General features: G+C 42.0%; 1 pseudogene; it reads right to left on the reverse strand.

Annotated features, from left to right (window-relative positions):
* Positions 1–421: 421 nt before the first annotated feature.
* Positions 422–771, reverse strand: LOC110286399 (elongin-B pseudogene; annotated as a pseudogene).
* Positions 772–18,733: the final 17,962 nt, after the last annotated feature.

Genomic DNA, 18,733 nt, shown 5'->3' on the forward strand with positions numbered 1-18,733 from the left:
ATTCCAGCCTGTGGTCTTATATAAGTAATCTAGAATAATCCTGACTTTTTTTTTTCTCTCCAAATATGGTACCTCATTTTCTTGATATCACAAAGTGTGCCTTCCCCCTGCAGAGGTGGATTGTTCGCTATGTTCCTGAGTACATCATATTTCTCGGTGTGTTACTTCCAGGGCTGAAGGTGTCCTTGGGTTTGTTTGCCCTGTATTGGCTATCAAGTGCTGGTGATCGGAAGTGATCAGAGTAATGCTGCATGATGAGCAAGGCACAAAACACAGGCAGGAGACATGTGTCTGAGTATAGACTTTAGCCCTTAATGGGGGAGGTCCCAGTCCCCAGGCTGGGCTTTTTTTTTTTTTTTTTTTGACAGCCAAATCTTTTTTTTATTGGGGGAATGGGTCTCTAGGGGGTAGGCCAAGGCCCTCACTGCACAGCTTGTTCATTGGCACTGCCCCCAGAATCCTGTGGCTTCATCACATCTAGAAGCTCTGGAGGGCTGGAGAAGGGCTCGATGCGAAGAGCTTCAAAGGTGTCATCTGCTCGGAAGGCAAGACCCACCGTGGCTGGGGCCTATGGCCGTGCTGTCTGGCTAGTGAAACCATATTCGCCCAGAGTTTTGCCATCATCAAGGAGCTGGTCATCCTTGTAAAGCTGCTGCTCCTCTGGCGGCAGCTTGAGGATGCTCTCCAAGATGCGCTTCAGTTTGAACACGGTGCCCGACTCCCTGGCATCCTTAAAGATGGTGGTCATGTGGCGCCAGGGATCATGAGAAACAAGTCCTGAGGACGGTGGGCCCGCGTCAGCGCTCGCCCCCCACCCCCCGCGTGGCCCCAGAGCCCCTGCCGCCCCCGCCCCCCCCCCCAGGCTGGGCTCTTGAGCTAAGTGAGAAGATGAGAGAATAGAGCAGGAACAGAAAACAAACTGCGTTATCTCAGTGCTGCTTTTGACTTTGGCTATAATATAACTTGCTACTTCTCCACCTTGATGGACTGGACCCTGAAATTGTGAACCAAATAGAGCTTTTCTCTCTTTAACTGCTTTCATCAGTGAAGTATGCATTGGGGGTCCAGCTGTGGTTCCTTGTCTTCCATTCCCACCCCCCTCTCTCTCAGGGATGAAGTGGAGTCTGGAATGGGTGGAGTTCTGGAGGATCCCAGTCCAGCTGGGGAGTGAGTGTGGGAGAGAGGCGAGGGGAGTGGCGGGAGTGGAGGAAGAAAGCCTTCTGCCAAGGTTTTCAATGAAACAGCTCTCTTAGACAGTCTTGTGTGCATACCTGTATCTGAGGCAGGCTTGTACGCATATCCTTTATTTGGGGGTGGAACAGGGCTCTATATCGACTTTGGAGAGTGGAAAGGAGTTCACAGGGTAAATGAAAATCCTTGGCTGGAGTTTCAAGTTCTGTGAATTATCTCATTTGCATGGAGAGGCATTTCAGGAATCTCAGGTACCTGCTGGGTGGGTTCTTATGGGGGAGGGGTTAGTTTGTAGGTCGGTTCCTTGGCAGCCCGCGGTAGAGGCTGTGTGGGGTTAGGCTCCCCAGACGAGGGACGCTCTGCTGCAAAAGGGAGTCCTCCATTTTATGAAAAGCTGAGAAGAGCCATCCAGTCATGGTATCTGCGAGGGAGTTTCCCCACAGTCAGGGCAAGTATTTTATCATAGCAAGAGGATACTGGTCCAAGGCCTTCAAGTACTCACTTTAGAATATTTGTGTGTGTGATGCTCACATGTTTGTGGGTGTGTGTGTGTGCGCTCGCGCGCGCGCCGGCATGTTCCCTGTGTGTGGAAGCCAGAGGAGAATGTTAGGTGTCCCGCCTTACCATCCTCTGTTCTATTTCTTGACACAGAGTCTCTCACTGAACCTTTGGTTTATGGATTTGGCCAAGCTAGCTGGCCAGCAATCTCTCAGATTCACTTGGCTTCAAGGCTCCAACACTGGGATTACAGGCATATATAACCATGCCTGGATTTTGCATGCATGATGGGGACTCAGGTCTTCACATTCCTACTGTAAGTCCTTTTACCCACTGAGCCATCTTCCCAGCCTCCTCACTTTGGAATAATTAAAAATAAAATTTTATGTTAAAAATAATGAAGAACATGTTCATATAAGGCTCACCCAAAGTGAGCATGAACCAATAACAAAATAGGTAGATGGACAAGGGTACAGCAGATTTTCATACAGTGCAGTTATATAGGAGGCTCTTAGTGATCTCACAAGCTGCTCTTTGGAAGAAAACGGTACTCATAATAATCTTGGATATTTGGAGTGCATAAATCAGGGAACTCGGGAAAAAAGCCAGCTCCCTCGCACTATCACTGAGTATGCACATATGACATTATCTTCGACATTTCCAGGCTAGAAACCATTGATTAGTAAAATGCTAATTCACTGAAAACAGGTCTTTGCGAAGACAGCCCTGCCCCTTAAGAATCTGAAATCGCTTTTACTGAATAAACATCATCCATTTCTGCTATGTGAGCAAGATGCTCTTTCTGCACCTTGTGCCACATATTCAGCCCTGGGAACAGATGTACAAGAACAAGGCTTAGGTGGAATTGACACCTCATACCGTCAAGATAGGGTAATGTGACTTTGAGCAGAGAACATAAACAGTGTGGCTCAGCTCAGAAGGTCACTGTGAGTAGGCTGCTTTTCTTAAATGAATCGGGTGTCCCTGGAAGGAAGAGCCCACCAATCTGGAGAATTTGCTCCTTTTGACTTCATGTTATGCTCTTTAGGGAGTTGAATCAGTGCGTTTCTCTGAGGCTCCCACCTGGCTGCTTCCTCCCTGTTTACTTTTTAGAATGTGTATCCTTTAACACCATATCCTGTCTGGTAATATGCATGCACCGAATCACTGTTTTCCAGCCTCTGGGGGGAAAAAAAGCATGTGTGGGAACACCCATTCTGCCTGATTGCTGCTGCTTCTACTTGCTTCAGCAGTGGGAGAGGTAAAAAGGGTTTATGTGCTTCTGACAGACTGGGCTGGGCTACATGTCTGCAGGAGGCCCTTGGAAGTTGATGCCTGAGATGCTGTCTGCCGCTTGAGACGTTGCTATGTTCTGAGCATTAATAGGGCATTTCCTGATGATTGGCAACTCCCATGTTCAAGTAAAATCAAGGCTGCAAATGAGGCTGTGGTTCATGAGGTCTAGACAGGTGCTGACAGGATGTGGTTTCCATCTGAGAGCAGATTTCAACTCTTCTATTAGCCAGAGCCTTTTGAGGCCATTGAGCTAACAAAGTAAAATATTTCACTCAATAACCTGACCGGCCACACTCCCCAGGTGCCTCCGCACCTGCAGAGAGAGTGGAGCAACCCAGAGACATCCAGTCTTTAGGCTTTTTGCTTCACCCATCCCTCTGCTTTCATATGTACAGGTTTTTAGTCCTTTCTCTACTCCTTGTGAAGGTACCAAGCCAAAAGTTTGTGTGTAAAAGGAACATAACATGCAGATCTAGATATGTAGGGTAGATTCTCAAGCTAGAGTTTTCTTCTCTACTTGTTATGCACTATAGGACAGGCACTTGGGCACACATTCTTTCGAGCCTAGAAAAACCTCTGACTGCTCAATGTTTAATGAGCTGCTATTTGGTGGGAACTTAGAAGATGCTGAGCGTAGTACAGATGATGGAGGCAAGGCCTGTGAAGTTTCAGAGGGAAGTGTAAGAGTTCCTTAAATACTATCAGGTATGTCTGATGTTTTGAGGATTAAGAATCTGTGTTTTGGATCAAACAGGGCTTAAGAATTTGCTGTGGCCAATGAGAGACCAGATCCATTAAAGTGAAACCCTGGCTATACAGAGTCAAACAATGCTGGTTAGCTAGAGCTGAAGAATTAGCAGTGGTGAAAGAGGCCAGCATCATTGGGGGCTGCAATAGTCTTGAAGGATTTCCAGAGTGTCAGCACATAGAAACTTATGTATGGAGGGGTGTGTAGGGTGGTTAGGCTGTATCTCATGGTGGCAGCCAAATTTCAATTTCAGAATTGAAGGAGAGAGAGGGGGAGAGCGGGAGAGGGGAGACAGGGTGTGGCATCAAGCAGCAAGTTCACAGTCCCCAAAGAGAGTCCAGGAGAAGTTGGTAATGAAGGTGTGACCCAGTTGCAGGTGTTATTAGCTGCTTTTATTTTCTCAAACAGAATAGCACATTATGCCAGTACCAAGAGATCACCAACAAGAACAGTAGCAGCTGTGGAGTGGAGCTAACCTGAGCCTAGGAGACAATGATCATAAGGGGGTAAGCCATTTGGAGTCCAGAAAATTCATAAGTGAATCCTGGATGTCTGACATTTAGTTGTTTTTAATACTGTTGGGCTTTAGTTTTACTTCATGATGTGACAGGGCAAGACAATACAGTCGTTTCTCCATCTTATATTCCTGCTGAGGCCATTTCAGGTTTAACGGAAAATTACCCAATTCTATTCTAGGAACCGGAGGTCAAGATACCATGATTAACTTAGCTTCTGTTAACTTGTCTGTTTGTGCAAACCACCCTCTCAAGGGAACTGTATATTTTAGCTTGTTAAACTGCCTGCCTGGGTGGTACCTCCTCTGGCTAACTGCTTATCTTAGCTTCTGTTGCACTGTTTGCTTCTGCAAAATCCCTTGCAGCTCCCTAGCCGGATGCCAGGATGTGGTTTTTGCCTTTAAAATCCCCATGTTCTGGACATTCAGGCTTATACTTAGGTTCTGAGTATCTGAGTGTAGTCCCAACCATCTGGAATAAAGAATTTAAATTGACTGCAAACAGTGTCTGAGTGGCCAACTCTGGTGGACTCCCCAATAACAATCATTGTGTCTTGGTTATTTCTGTCAGATCCTAAAGAACCTGGGGACAGATGGCTAACTATGGTGCCTATTAGCATACAAGGCTTGCTCAGTACCCATGACTCCCCGAAGTTCCTTTCACACTGACCTAACCCTCTCCAGCCCATGGGCTTTGCTTTCGTTTCCTGAGCTTCTGACTGCCACTTTTGCCACACAAAAATATCTCTTGGTTCCCTTGGCTTGCCCCTTTGCTCCTTCCTCCCCTTTTTGTTCCCTCCCTCCTCCTTATTAATCTTCCTCTCTTGCTCTCCCCTCTCCTGACCTGATTCAGTCTACTGGGCATGGTTAGTCTACTCCCCTCTCCATGCTCTGGACTCTTCCAGCTGCCTCTGGTGGTATTCTTAACTCCTATTGACAACAAAACCCTTCTCTTCAACCATACCCAGGGACAGTCATGTCTTCATTTCATTTAATTTCCACTTGGAATAGCAGAGTACTTATTTTGATTTTATAAGAGACCACAATAAAAGACACTTTGGAATTTTGGAAAGACTATGGGTATTTTTTTTAAAAGATACTTTGGCTATTTTAGAGAGGCAAACTTTGAAAGAGACTTTGGATGCTTTAAAGAGATTGAACTTTTAACCCATTCAAATGTGTAAAGACTGGAGCCCTTTTAAAAGTTGCAATGCTTCATATTGTGATATTATTACTATTACTAAGAGACTTTAGGGGTGATCAAGGAAGGAAAGTTCAAAGCTAATTAGAAATGCATTTGTATGTCAAGTTGAAATATGAAAACGGATTTAAGTGTCCTGGTTAGTTTTTGTCTACTTGACATGAGCTTGAGTCATTTTGTAATAGAGCACCTCAATTGAGAAAATGTTCCCACCAGATCAGCCTGTCCTGTCTTGATTGATGTGGGACGACTCAGTTCTCTGTGGCTGGTGCCATTCCTGGGCTGGTGGTCCTGGGTGCTATAAGAAAGCAGACTGAGCAAGCTGTGGGGAACAAGCCAGTGAGCAGCATTTCTCCGTGGCTTCTGCATCAGCTCCTGCCTCCAGGTTCCTATATTGAATTCCTACCCAGAATTCTTTCACTTTGCTCGGACTCCAGAGGCAAATGCCTAGGTGACTCTGTCCTTGTCATTTTCAGATAGGAGGTTTATTGTTTTCTTGAGAAGAGGGGCTAGAGCAATGGGTGGAGGAATAGGGAGGAGGAAGAGGATCAGATAAGAAATCAAGCTGGATTGTCACAGAGCTCTGAAAAGCAGCTCCCCTAGGCTTCATTTTTAGTTCTTGGTATGGCAGAGACACTACAATGTTGCAGAGTGAGGGATGCTTTGTGCACCTACCCTTTCAGCACTGGGAAGAAATTGTTCTTGTATTGCCCTCTTAAGTTCCTTGGGGAGGACTGTACTATTAGGCTGAAGCCATCCTTCCAAAGAAACATTTAGGTAATTTATCTGGAGGTTTCCATTCAATTATTCCATTAGAGATGTGGGAATACTTGAGTTATTTGCTAGCACAGAAGGTGTCCACTCTTGTTAAGGAAATATTTTCATGGCCTACATCCACATGGTCTGGAGAAGTGGATGTCATGTCAGCTTCCGTTTGCTCCTTCATCCAAGAGCCCTTAGCCAGGGCTCTGTGTTTGAACTTTAAGGTCACCCAGAGTTCCACCAAAAGGGACCACAGATTTTTTTTTCTTCTTAAATGACACAAAATGATCTATGATAAGAAATCTGACCTTGGGATTGGGAGGACAGAGCTGGCAATTTAATCTCACTTACTAACTGCCAAACACAGCTACAATTCCATACAGCCATGTAAGGGGCCTCAAAAGTTATGCTCAAGAACTGTGCTGCAGGAAGCCCTTGTAACAAGATAGCACTTCTCAAGCATTTGTTTACAATACCCCTGAATACTGAAATCTGACTTTTCCCCTCACACGGGAAAGCATTCACTTCACAGGAGTCATTTAGACACTCATGTCCAATTGCACTTGCTTTCTGAAGCACTGGACTTGAAATAACCCATTTGTTTCTGCAGCTCAGCTTCTGGGCAGTCAGCCTACAGTGAAGCCAGCAGGCAGAGTGATGAAGGTCACGCATATTTCCATAACAGCAGTATGATGTAATACACACCGAAGAATGGCTTGGCTTTAGACCCAGTGATAGCCACTTTGAACTGTCAAAAAATAATAAACATGCACTGTGAATTCGCTTTATGGCTTTATGCATTTTAAAATCTGTGGTCATATTTTAAGTCCTATTGCTGAAAGGCAATAACACAGAGGCTGGAAGAACAACTTCAAAAGGAAGAATCACTTAGATTCCATTCCTAGATATTCAATCACACTCTCACATTGAAACTATAACACACAGAAGTAGTCATAGATTCACTTACATATGAACACATATATTCACAAATTTGCACAAGTCATTCCATACTGATTTTCAAATGAATGTTCATTTTAGTTTAAATATAGGAGTACATATCAAGATACATATACTAATAAGCTTATTCTCTATATGCACAGATACTTTGCTCAATATATTTTAATTTAACATACACATAAAAGTTATAGTTATGTGAAAATGCCCATACAAATACCCAATTTATTCATTCACACACTCAAGATACTCACATGCACTTTGAAGGCATAACATACTTACATATTTGCAAATTAACTCACACAAATGTATACTTAATCTGATACCTTCGTTTCACTTAAAATTATCTATTGTCACACTCATACACATGAGCTGTATACAGTTTTGAAAGTACTTTACTTATATTTATTTTATGTGTATGGATTTTTGTAAATATATGTCTGTGAACCATATTTATAGAGTGCCTATAGAGGTAAGACAGGAGGCATTAGAACTAGAATTAGAGGTGACCGTGAGCTACCATGTGAATGCCAGGAATTGAACTCAGGTCATCTGCAATGGCAACAAGTTCCTTTAACCACTGACTCAACTCTCAGCTTTGAGCTTGTTTATACATCAACACATACAGATACACTTAGAATATATAGGCATGCCTGAGATGAATGAACATACATAATCACCCATATAACTATGCTTATAAGTCAATTCATAGAAACACACGCTACATAAGCAAAACATGAATGCTCAATTTTTATCCACACATACTTGTGCTCACACAAAACTGATCACCGACACATAAACATACTAAATGTTAGTATAGAAGAACATGAAAATCCTCATGCAATCTCTTAAGGACACTTGTCTGCATTTTCATTCACATTATTATCAGACTTACACTGATAATTTTTTGTGTACTCCTTCACACATAAAAGCTGGTTAAACATACAAATATATCAGTAATTTGGACATGTACCCACCCAATATTTACTGTTTACTCACAGGCACACATTCACATCTATATTTGCCACCATAACTCTTTCCAAATCAAGAACATATCCACATGCAGAGGATACTTTGTGTATGAAAGTTTTCATCTACACAAGTTTTTTATTTATAACTACAATGCATATTCACTCAGAAACATGATCCTAACTGCATATTAACACACAGTAGGAGTCTCTCACATAATCATTCATCCATAAACATATTCACATCACTTCTATGCTTATTCCCTTCCACTTGCACACAACCAGACATCCTTCTGCTGTTATGTTTATACAAATAGACATTTATAGTCACATGAGAATATACAAAGTTACGTTCACAAAATCACAAACATGCACATATTATATGCTTACATTTAGTTACTAATATATCTGCACAAAAACCAGCTTACACATTTATCCACAAATAAGCACATACTAGGATCAGTACACATGATTTAGAAACTGACTCACAGATGCTCACATATTAACAACACACAAAACATGTAATGCATACTCAGAGACAAAAATAGCCAAATATATGTTTATATATTCACTCATATACATGCATATGCACACCTATATAGTCACACAACTACGAGCACTCGTACTGGAACAGACCCACTTATGTACAACATGGACATTGGTATATAAAAGATACAAAGGATTTCTGCATACTGACTATGTCGTTTTCTTTTTCACGGCAAGCTGGAAAGCATTAGTGCAAAAGCTGGCTGGCACCAAACTCGAATTTTACACACTCAGTTGTTTTCAATATATTCAAAATAAGCAGATTTTAGCCACCGACTGCCTGATTTGCATTCCCCACAAAACTGCACCAGACAGCTGTTGCCCATAGAGGAGTTAAAGCCTATCGTTATAAAAGCCCCCAATTACACTGCTGTGCTTCTGCATTCCTTGACCCAGAGACTTCTCATCCTGTTGCCAAATTCCATCAAGGAGACATATAGGTCCACTCTCTGATCTCCCTATCATCTTGGGCTTTTTCTTTTCCTGGAAGGTCTCTGATTATGTGGGCTATCCATCTCATGTAAACCAGTCAAAGTGTACTCTAAGTAAATCTCCTTGTGTGCTGTTGCCACCTTGGAGAGCCTATCTTTTGCCTCCATCAGCCCTAAAATCCCTTAAAGTCAGCACAAGTGGTGCTGAGGAGAGGAGAGAATTTGGGTGTTAATCAGGAGATTAATCAGCCAGCAGAACAATCAATTGACCGATTTCTCCTAGGCGGTGTTTTATGGTTGGGAATCAAAATTTGGTATGCTCCCAGGTCAGTGCAGCATCGCTCCACGCTAGCAACTTTGTATTTGTTATGGCCTCCTCCTGGGCCTCATTAGCCTAATGAGGCAGCAACACTGGCATTTTAGTGAAGCAATGCTTCTGCAACTGATTGGGAGCCAGAGACATGGAGCTTCATGAAAATGTCAGCCTGCCCTGTGGGCCCAAATAGAGAAAGGCAGGGCTGTGAACCTCTGATCTGACAGTAGGTCATTCTTGACTCCCTGGACATTTGTAGAGAAGACATTTCTTTGTTCCTGGGGATTGCTGTAGCATGTAAATAAGATAACAAGTCGCTTTGTCAGGCCAAGGCTTCTCTCTTAATCTGAGTTTGGAGAGAGAACTGTATAAACGATTAGTGTCACCTTATTGCTCTCTAACTGGGATTTGCTGTGGCAAGAAGGCATCGTTCGAAATCATCTGTCAAAGGGTATCCTTCCCCAAATCCTTGGGCTAAGCCAGTGACTAAGTAAAAGAAAGTTTTCCTTTCTGTTCCTCTCAACCTTCTGAATTAAGTGGTTTACCCTACTGAACAGGCACTCTAAACCACTAGATCCATTCTGGGCTTTGCTCAGTGTGGTAGTTAACTAAAGTGTTGCCAGGTGGGAGGTAAGCCAAGAGTCTGAAGGTGTTATGACAGTGGCAAGGTCTCTTGATGCCCTTCAGAAGCAAGGGCAGTAAAGTATCAGTATGGTATGGATGAGAACAATTTGCCCTCAACTTTCTTGGGCCACTTAAACAGAACATGCAAATGTGAACAGTCAAGAATGTGAGACCGTATCTCGAGTGGAGGAGAAAATATGTTTTCTTTCTTTCACGAAGACCAAGTCTTTCCTTAAGGACCTTGCTCTAATCCCTGATGAGCTTCCTGGCTTACGAGCTATATAGAAGGTACCTGTTGGGATGTAAGCTTCACCTAACAGAGACTAAAATGGAGTAGTGCACTGTATCATATGATATGGAAAGTGATATCATTCCTAAACGATTCCACACAATAGGGAAAGTAGGAGTAAGAGGATTTGGACACCGACACACACACACACTTTTCTCACATACACGAGTGAGTGTGTGTGTGTGTGTGTGAATTTTTATGGCTAAGCAGGTTTCACATACTATGTTAGGCCTCCTAACAGCTCTCAGACAGACAACAGAGACTGTTACCTTGCCATCAGCTGGGATATTGGGATGGGCTCATTAGTCAATAGATGCTATACAGCATGGTAAGTTGGCAAGTATGGAGAATGCTGAATTGAGCTGAATCTGCTCAGTTGTTTCTCGGGGGCTTCCTAACATCTCTAATCCCTTCTTGCTGGCAGTGATGCCTAATGCTAAAACAAGTTAAGAAATTACAGTGCCCTGGATTTAGCAGAGTTATGGAAGACCAATCAAATCAAAGGCTTCTGGTTAAATCTATAAACATGGCCTGCAACAGTAAATACCGTTACTCACCTCTAATCTTCATTGGCCCTATATACTGGGTCGCCCACGTCTTCCACTTTTCAGTGGGTACCAAAGCAATAAGAGGCACTAACTAGCTCACTTGTTCTCAAACCTCCTAATAAAAAGACTCTTTTAATACAGATGTGGTGACCCCCTCCATGAAATTATTTTTATAGCTGTAAAATTTTGCTACTGTTATGCATTGAAATTTAAACATCTGATCTACAACTCCCAAAGGGGTTGTGACCCACATGTTGAGAACTGCTGCAGATAAACTACTCTAGCTCTCACTTTGACTATCCCAATAATACCCCAGCAACAATCAGTGCCACGACTCCAAGATTGCCTGCCTGGATCCTCTGGACCAAATAGACAAGTAAACAGTCTTACCCACACACTTGGGTGTAAGCAAACCTCAGACTCAGCCAGATGACACTTTTTTTCTCTAGGGTAACCAACCTCCAACCTCGGGAGATATGCTGGACACTTACTACAACTGAAGTCCTTACCTGGGAAGATCCAGTGGCTCTGTGGACTGATACTTCTATTACAGCCCAAGCCATGGAAGAGTTCCCCATTCATTTACATTAACAGCAGAGGCTTCTTCATTAGATCGAAGACAACTCAGCCCTAATTGACTGTCACAATTACATGAGGAAACATGCATGGACTCTGCTATTGTGCTGAACTTGCCAAGCCCTCCTCCCAAAACAGTCTGCCTTTTGCGACATGCAGAAAGTAAAAGGAATGGTCTCTTTTTACCTATAGTCTGTGCACAGGGTATAAGGAAGCAAATCTCTCAGGACTATTAAAATTAAAAACTGCAACTCAAAAATTCCAGTTTGGAGAACGTAGGAGGCTAAGGCAGAAGAACTGCCTCAACCTTAAGGCCAGCCTGGAGGTACGTTCGCTTATACTGGTAAGTTGTTCTGCTGTTTGAGCTCACTGAGACACTGGCCCTGAGAGGGGGACCGTGGCTCTCTAGTTCATACCCAAGCTTGTTTATGTCAAATGTCTTCTGAAGCCTGGTGTCTGGAGATGGGGCTGGCACCTCCGGGTCTGTGACAAGGAAGAGAGAGAAGAGCAGAACAGCCTAAGTGTGAAGACACTGTGCCTCTGAGAAGAGCAAACTCTTTCTCACAGATGCTACTAGTAGTTATCCTGGGATGGGAAAGTGCCTGCAGCGGGGTGGGGAAAAGAAGCTGAGCTTCAGCCAGGAAGCAAAATTTGAGGTAGGACTTCCAGCTGCCTGAAATTTCCCTACTCAGTTTCTTCTGGGTGACGAGAGGGCTTGATTTTTTTTTTTTTTGACGTTATTTTATTTGTTGTTTTACTTAGGAACTTCACCGGAGGGACACTATGGTCTGCGCAGACACTGAATCCCTCCATTGAGTACTCTTGCTGGTCATCTTTAAGGGAGCTTTTCACTGGACTCCTGCTAGATGTTTTGAGGCTCATGTTTGATTATGTTTTGCTCTCCTCCTATCGAGTAGTTTATTTTGGCTGGTTATATACTTAACAAACTCACTCATTCAAAACAAAGAATGTCTACTATAGATCATTCTATGGACTGTACAGAATCTCTACCTAAGGAGGAAGAGGCCAGCCAGGGAGACACAGGAAACTGTGTCTCAAAAAGCAAAAACATAAGCAAGCAAGAAAAGAAAAGCATACATGAAAATGTAATTCATGAAAAGAAGGTAAAATTGACATTTACCTGGTTAAATGTAAAAATGTAACTTCATCAGTGATATAGAGCTACACTGAAATGATGAAAAGGGGCCCTGAGAGGCTCAGAAAAGGGGCTCAGCTGTTAAGAGGCCTTGTTACTCTTCCAGAGAGCCTGAGTTTGGTTCCTAGCACCAACATGGTACCTCACAGCCATCTGAAAGGACAGTTGCTAGGGAATCCTACACTGTCTTCTGATAACTGTGTCCACGGCTCACACAGGGTGCACATATACATACTTGCAGGGAAAACACTTATACAAATACAATACAAACAAATCCTAAAGGAAAACAGGAGTGAGGAATTACTTTTGGTCATTAGGATGTATGTCCCCCACTATTGCAAGTGTTTCACCCCATCATGTCTGTTTACTCATATGATCATGATTAACACATTTGCTTGCTCACCCGAACATGCCTTCAACGTCATAGAGCAGATAGACTTTTACCCTTACAGGTCCACACTCCCCATACCCCCCCACACAAAAAGCTACTATGATCACAGAACAACATGTTCACAGTGTATTGGTTACCTTCCTTGGTGCTGTGACAAAATGTCTCAGAAATGCAAAAAAAAAAAAAAAAGATGAGAAGCTGTGTGTGTTTTAGCTCAGTGTGAGGATACACTACTGCACTGCACAGATGGTTTGGTCGGAGGTACTGCTGATCGTACTGCACCTGTGGTCTGAGAGCAGCATCATGAAGGCTACTACTCAGCTCTCACTCTGTTGTTGTTTTTTTTTAATTCCATCTAGCACCCCATCCCATGCTGCCCACATTTAGAAATCCCCTTAGGGGGTCTGTGCAGACACTTGTCTGCTAGGTGAATCTAGATCCCATCAAGATTACGGTCCATATGAACCAGGACACATGATTATTGTACACAGCTTCAATTATGCAGCTTTCAGAAACCATTCACATACTCATACATGTGCATACACTCAGTATGCATTGTACATATATGACAACCATCTACCATATGTAGAGCCCAGCCTGGGCTAGTGAGTTTTAGGCAGTCCTGAGATACATAGAGGGACACTCTGTTAAAAAAGTTAAGGAAAGAAAGAAAATAAAAATAAAAACACTAGAACATATACTATTGTTTATATATGAATACTTTACATACAGAAGAAATTGTACTTTGGAGGTCTGTTATTTTGATTTTTACCTGAATTTTAAAATTACATGTTGGGCTGAAGAGATGGCTCAGCAGTTAAGAGCCCTGACTGCTCTTCCAGAGGTCTGAGTTCAATCCTGCAGCAGACCCTCTGGGTCCCTTGTCTGAGTAGAACGGGTCTCTGGTTGCAGATGGACAAGGAGTTGGTGAATGACAGACAGACGCAACACAGGAGATTGTGTAGAATCTGAATGTATTGTCACAAAGTGACATCTACCATATGTAGATGGTTGTCATATATGTACAATTTCAGGCATGCTGCCAAAACATTACATATTCATTTAGAAACATGCTCCCAAATTTATTTCCGCACAGAACAAAACCTGTATTCTTGTAAAAAAAAAATACTCATATACTGTCTGACTCATACACTGTCACCTCCCAATTCCACTTCTCTCTCGTAATTTTTAGGTGTAATCCAGTTAGGAAATTTCAGTTTATTCTTCAGATATGGTTTCCCTTTTATCTAAGATAGAAACATATACCATAGTGGCTGTACTTGCCTGTCAACCTAGTCACCCAGTGGTATGAACAGAAATTTAAGGCCAGCCTGATCTGCAAGACCTTGTCTCAAAAATGAAACACAAATGACATACATACCATTATCAAGCCAGACTTCAATGTGCATGCCTGTCATCCTAGAATTTGGGAGGGTGAAGCAGGAAGACCATAAATTTGAGCCCAGCCTGGGCTAGTGAGTTTTAGGCAGTCCTGAGATACATAGAGGGACACTCTGTTAAAAAAGTTAAGGAAAGAAAGAAAATAAAAATAAAAACACTAGAACATATACTATTGTTTATATATGAATACTTTACATACAGAAGAAATTGTACTTTGGAGGTCTGTTATTTTGATTTTTACCTGAATTTTAAAATTACATGTTGGGCTGAAGAGATGGCTCAGCAGTTAAGAGCCCTGACTGCTCTTCCAGAGGTCTGAGTTCAATCCTGCAGCAGACCCTCTGGGTCCCTTGTCTGAGTAGAACGGGTCTCTGGTTGCAGATGGACAAGGAGTTGGTGAATGACAGACAGACGCAACACAGGAGATTGTGTAGAATCTGAATGTATTGTCACAAAGTGAATACTAGTCTTATATAATACAGAAAATCAAGGGGGTAGGATGTCACAGCAGGCAAAGTACATTGAAGTTACCTGACACAAAACAAAGGAATGACTTCAAAAGGACTTACAGGAACCAGGTAATATTTACAGTAAAGATAAAACAGCTCTGTTTAGGGTCAGCTAATGACAGGTAAGGATTTCACACCCTAGGCACAATTTGTGCTACTCCTTTGAGCCTTGTGAAAGCTAGCACCAGGGGGTTCTGCTCTAGCAGACCTTCTCATGAATAATGCAATACCACAACCCCCCCCCCTATTTCCTAGGCCCTGATAAATTCTTGTATGTGTGTAACTTGGCTGTTCTTTTAAGTATCTGTGGAGAATCTCCATTTGTCAGAAGAATTCACTAACTTGCTTCTAATATGCAATGTAGCCTGCTATACTTGGCTGCAGTGAAGATTCCTGTCTCAGTGGGATTCCCTAACTCTTACATGGTAAAGCCACCTATTAGCTAGGCCATTGTGTATTCCCTTGTTTGGGTAAGACTGGCTATTGTTCTCAGTAATCACTCTGCAGACCAGCCCTGAGCTATTCTAGCTCCATTCTTTGTAATGCCTAATTAGTTTCACTGTCTCTACTAGAAGTAAATTTGAATGTTACTAAATAGATAACCTTCTCACTGAATTCCTACTGAATTCCAAGTTTGTTGGCTTCAAGGATTTTCTGGGATGTTGGAACACTGGCGAAGGCTTAGCTATGTCAGAATTCAATCTTAAAAGGCACTTATAATAAAATAATACTAAAAGAGAGCATGTGGATCCATATAGCAGACTAACTCGGGGATAAGGTATGAGTATACAGGTTATGAGAATGCCAAGGTTCCGTGAGGTGAGGTTGAGTTTCTGTGAAACTCTTTACCTCATGAGTACTTCCAGGCCTCTTGGCCTGCCAACAGACTTCACTGGAGTGTGCATAGCAAATTCCCACCAATCACATGGTGGCTTACAACCATCAGTAATGGGATCCGATGCCTTCTTCTGGTGTGTCTGAAGACAGTGCACTCAAATGCATGAAATAAATAAATAAATAAATAAATAAATCTTAATAAAATAAAATAATGTTAACATATTTAAATCTATACTGTACTTTGCATTGGAGAGTTCTAAGAGAACTTTTGAACATAAAATGGCCCACTCTGCTGGAGGAGCAACATGGATTTTTGATTTTGTGAAAGGAATGAGGATTTGCAGGGAGCATAATGTTTTCATGAAAAAAACACTGCTTGGTTTTGTTTCGTTTGCTCTGAGACAGGGAGGCACTGTGTTCTTTCTCAGGTGCTCCTATGTCCCTTTTAAGGTAAAGATGTGTTCTTGGGAGAAGAGCTATTTCGACTGGTTTTATGGTCCATGTGGTAATTTGAATATGTGTACCTAAAACAGAGTTTGCATAGCAAAAATCAAGTCTAATTTACTTATTGCTGGTAGAAGAATGAGATTAATTTCATATGAGATCAATTTCCTGAATTTTCAGTTTCAAATAACTATTTAAGCAATATCATCTATAAAATGATCTACCCTAAATGAGAAATAACCTTTAGGACGAAATATATGCGAGTGAAACAGGATAAAACATACTGAAGATACAAATTCACTACCAGTCCTGAAAGCATTTTACAAAGTGGGTTGGGGCAGGAGAGACTATAGCTGAACAGTTAAGAACACACACTGGTCTTGCAGGGAACCCAGGCTGGATTTTCAGCACCCCTAAGTTGGCTCCCAACCAACCTTCTGTAACTCTAGTACCAGGGGATCGAAAGGCCACTTCTGAACCCCACACCCACTAAGTAGGTCTGTGGTGCACAAACATATATGCAGACAAAACACTCATATACATAAAAATCAATACATTTCTTTAAAGTGTGTGTAAAATTTATTAATGCTAAAATTCCCCCGAAATGCTCAAACACAGTAATAGGGACATTTACTAAATTACTAAAAAGTAATTTCATAAAATGTTCCTTTGTATGAAAGAGCTTCTAGCTCCTTTTATGAAATATAGTTTTGCTAAAGCTGTAAAATTATAAAGTCCACAAACCTAGGAAGATCAAATAAATAGCTACAAATTACCACTAGAAGCCAAGGCACACCAGGCATAGTGGCACAATTCTGTTTTCCTGGCTATTCTGAGGGCTCTGAGGCAAGAGAATCACTCATTTAAGAGTCATCTGGTCTTCAGAGTGAGCTCAAGAACATCCTAACCAACTTAACAAAACTTTGTATCAAAACAGAAAATACAGGCTGAGTATGTATCTCAGTGGTAGAGCATTTATCTAGCAAGTGTAAGGCTCTTAGTTTAATCAGAAAAAAAAAATTAGCAAGCCTTGCTAAATTTCCCTAGGCTTATTACCTATGGGTCAAGCTCCTTCTGTCTAATTATTCTTCTATATTACTGTCCACTCTTGACAAAATGTAAGTGCAAAATTATACAAGTTTCACTGAAGCTCTGAGTCTTGACTTCTGGAGATTCTTGCACCATATAAAATTTACACTAATTTGTATACGTTTCTTTTGATAATCTAAGTGTTGTGAGTGTGTTTGTCAGTCATGACGCTAACGTTTGCTGAGACATCTTTTCTTCCTACATCTCCTATGCATGAAGGCAAATCTATTCAATTTGTTACAACCTGTACCTTTACTGGACCTGGTGGTACCAAGTCTACTCACAGCTACTCTGATGGCTGAGGCTGGAGGATGGCATGTTTTAGGTCAGCCGGCTAGTGTGAATTTCAGGCCAGTGTGGAAACAGTGAGACCCTGATGAAGCTCAAGAGAAGAGCACATGCCTGGCATAAATGAAGCCTGACATCCAAATTTCGGGACTGTTAAAAAAAAATGCCACCCCATCTCCTTCCATAGAGGAGCACTGACTCTATCCTCACTTCTTGCCCCTAGATTCCCATCATGCATCTCGGTTTATAACTCCAACAATATCCATAAACATCATTAACATTTACATGTCCATTCCTACCTCGTGCTTTCATATCCATAACAACCTAACTGACAGACCTGGCTGCCCTGCCTGATTACTTTCTAACACACCCTACACTTCTACCAAGGTAGTACAGTTCCCAAAAGCTGCCTACCTGTTTTACTTTGCTAAGTGTAAAACTGGGAATGTGGTTAGGAATTGGCCTGCAGAGATCCCTTTTACTTATGTTGCCTTTTTAAAATATTTGGAATCCTAGTGAAACTTTTGCCCTACTCTCTAAGACTCTCCATTATGACGCCAAGCATGAGAGAATAAACTTTATTATAAACATTTTCAGTTTTTTTTTTTAAACCACTAATGCTAGTCATACACCTCACTGCCTGGAAGATACAAAATGGTTCTTCCCTGGGGTAGGCAACCAAAACATGCCTTTTAATACATACATTAACCAAGCAATCAGTTCTCTCTGCTTTTCCTTGACTTACATCCTAAGAGGAAATACTTCTCCGCCCCAGCCATCCCGGAGCCAGGTACCAGATAAATGCCAAACTACTGAAAATAAACAACCCAGAACTTTTCAACCTCCATCCGCTGCTTTTCTTGTAAAAAACTTGAGTTAAATTCTTAACCGAAGAGCACTTTCCTTCCTGTCTTTTGCTTGTTGACAACTTAATGTCTTTCCTAGGTATCCCAGCATTGCTTGACATATGTAACAGGATCTCCTTTACTAATGAAGGGCTTTTAAAAGGTTTATTTTATTTTATTTTATTTTATTTTATGTGAGAGAAATGGCTCAGTAGTTAAGAGCACTTGGTAAGGTCCTTCCAGAAGACCTGAGTTCAATTCTCGGCACCCAAGTCCAGTGGCTCACGTGTGTGTTATGTACACGAGGCTTTTCT

The sequence above is a fragment of the Mus caroli genome, unplaced genomic scaffold (assembly GCF_978045245.1).
Source record: "Mus caroli unplaced genomic scaffold, Mus_caroli_1 scaffold_5, whole genome shotgun sequence".
NCBI lineage: Eukaryota > Metazoa > Chordata > Mammalia > Rodentia > Muridae > Mus > Mus caroli.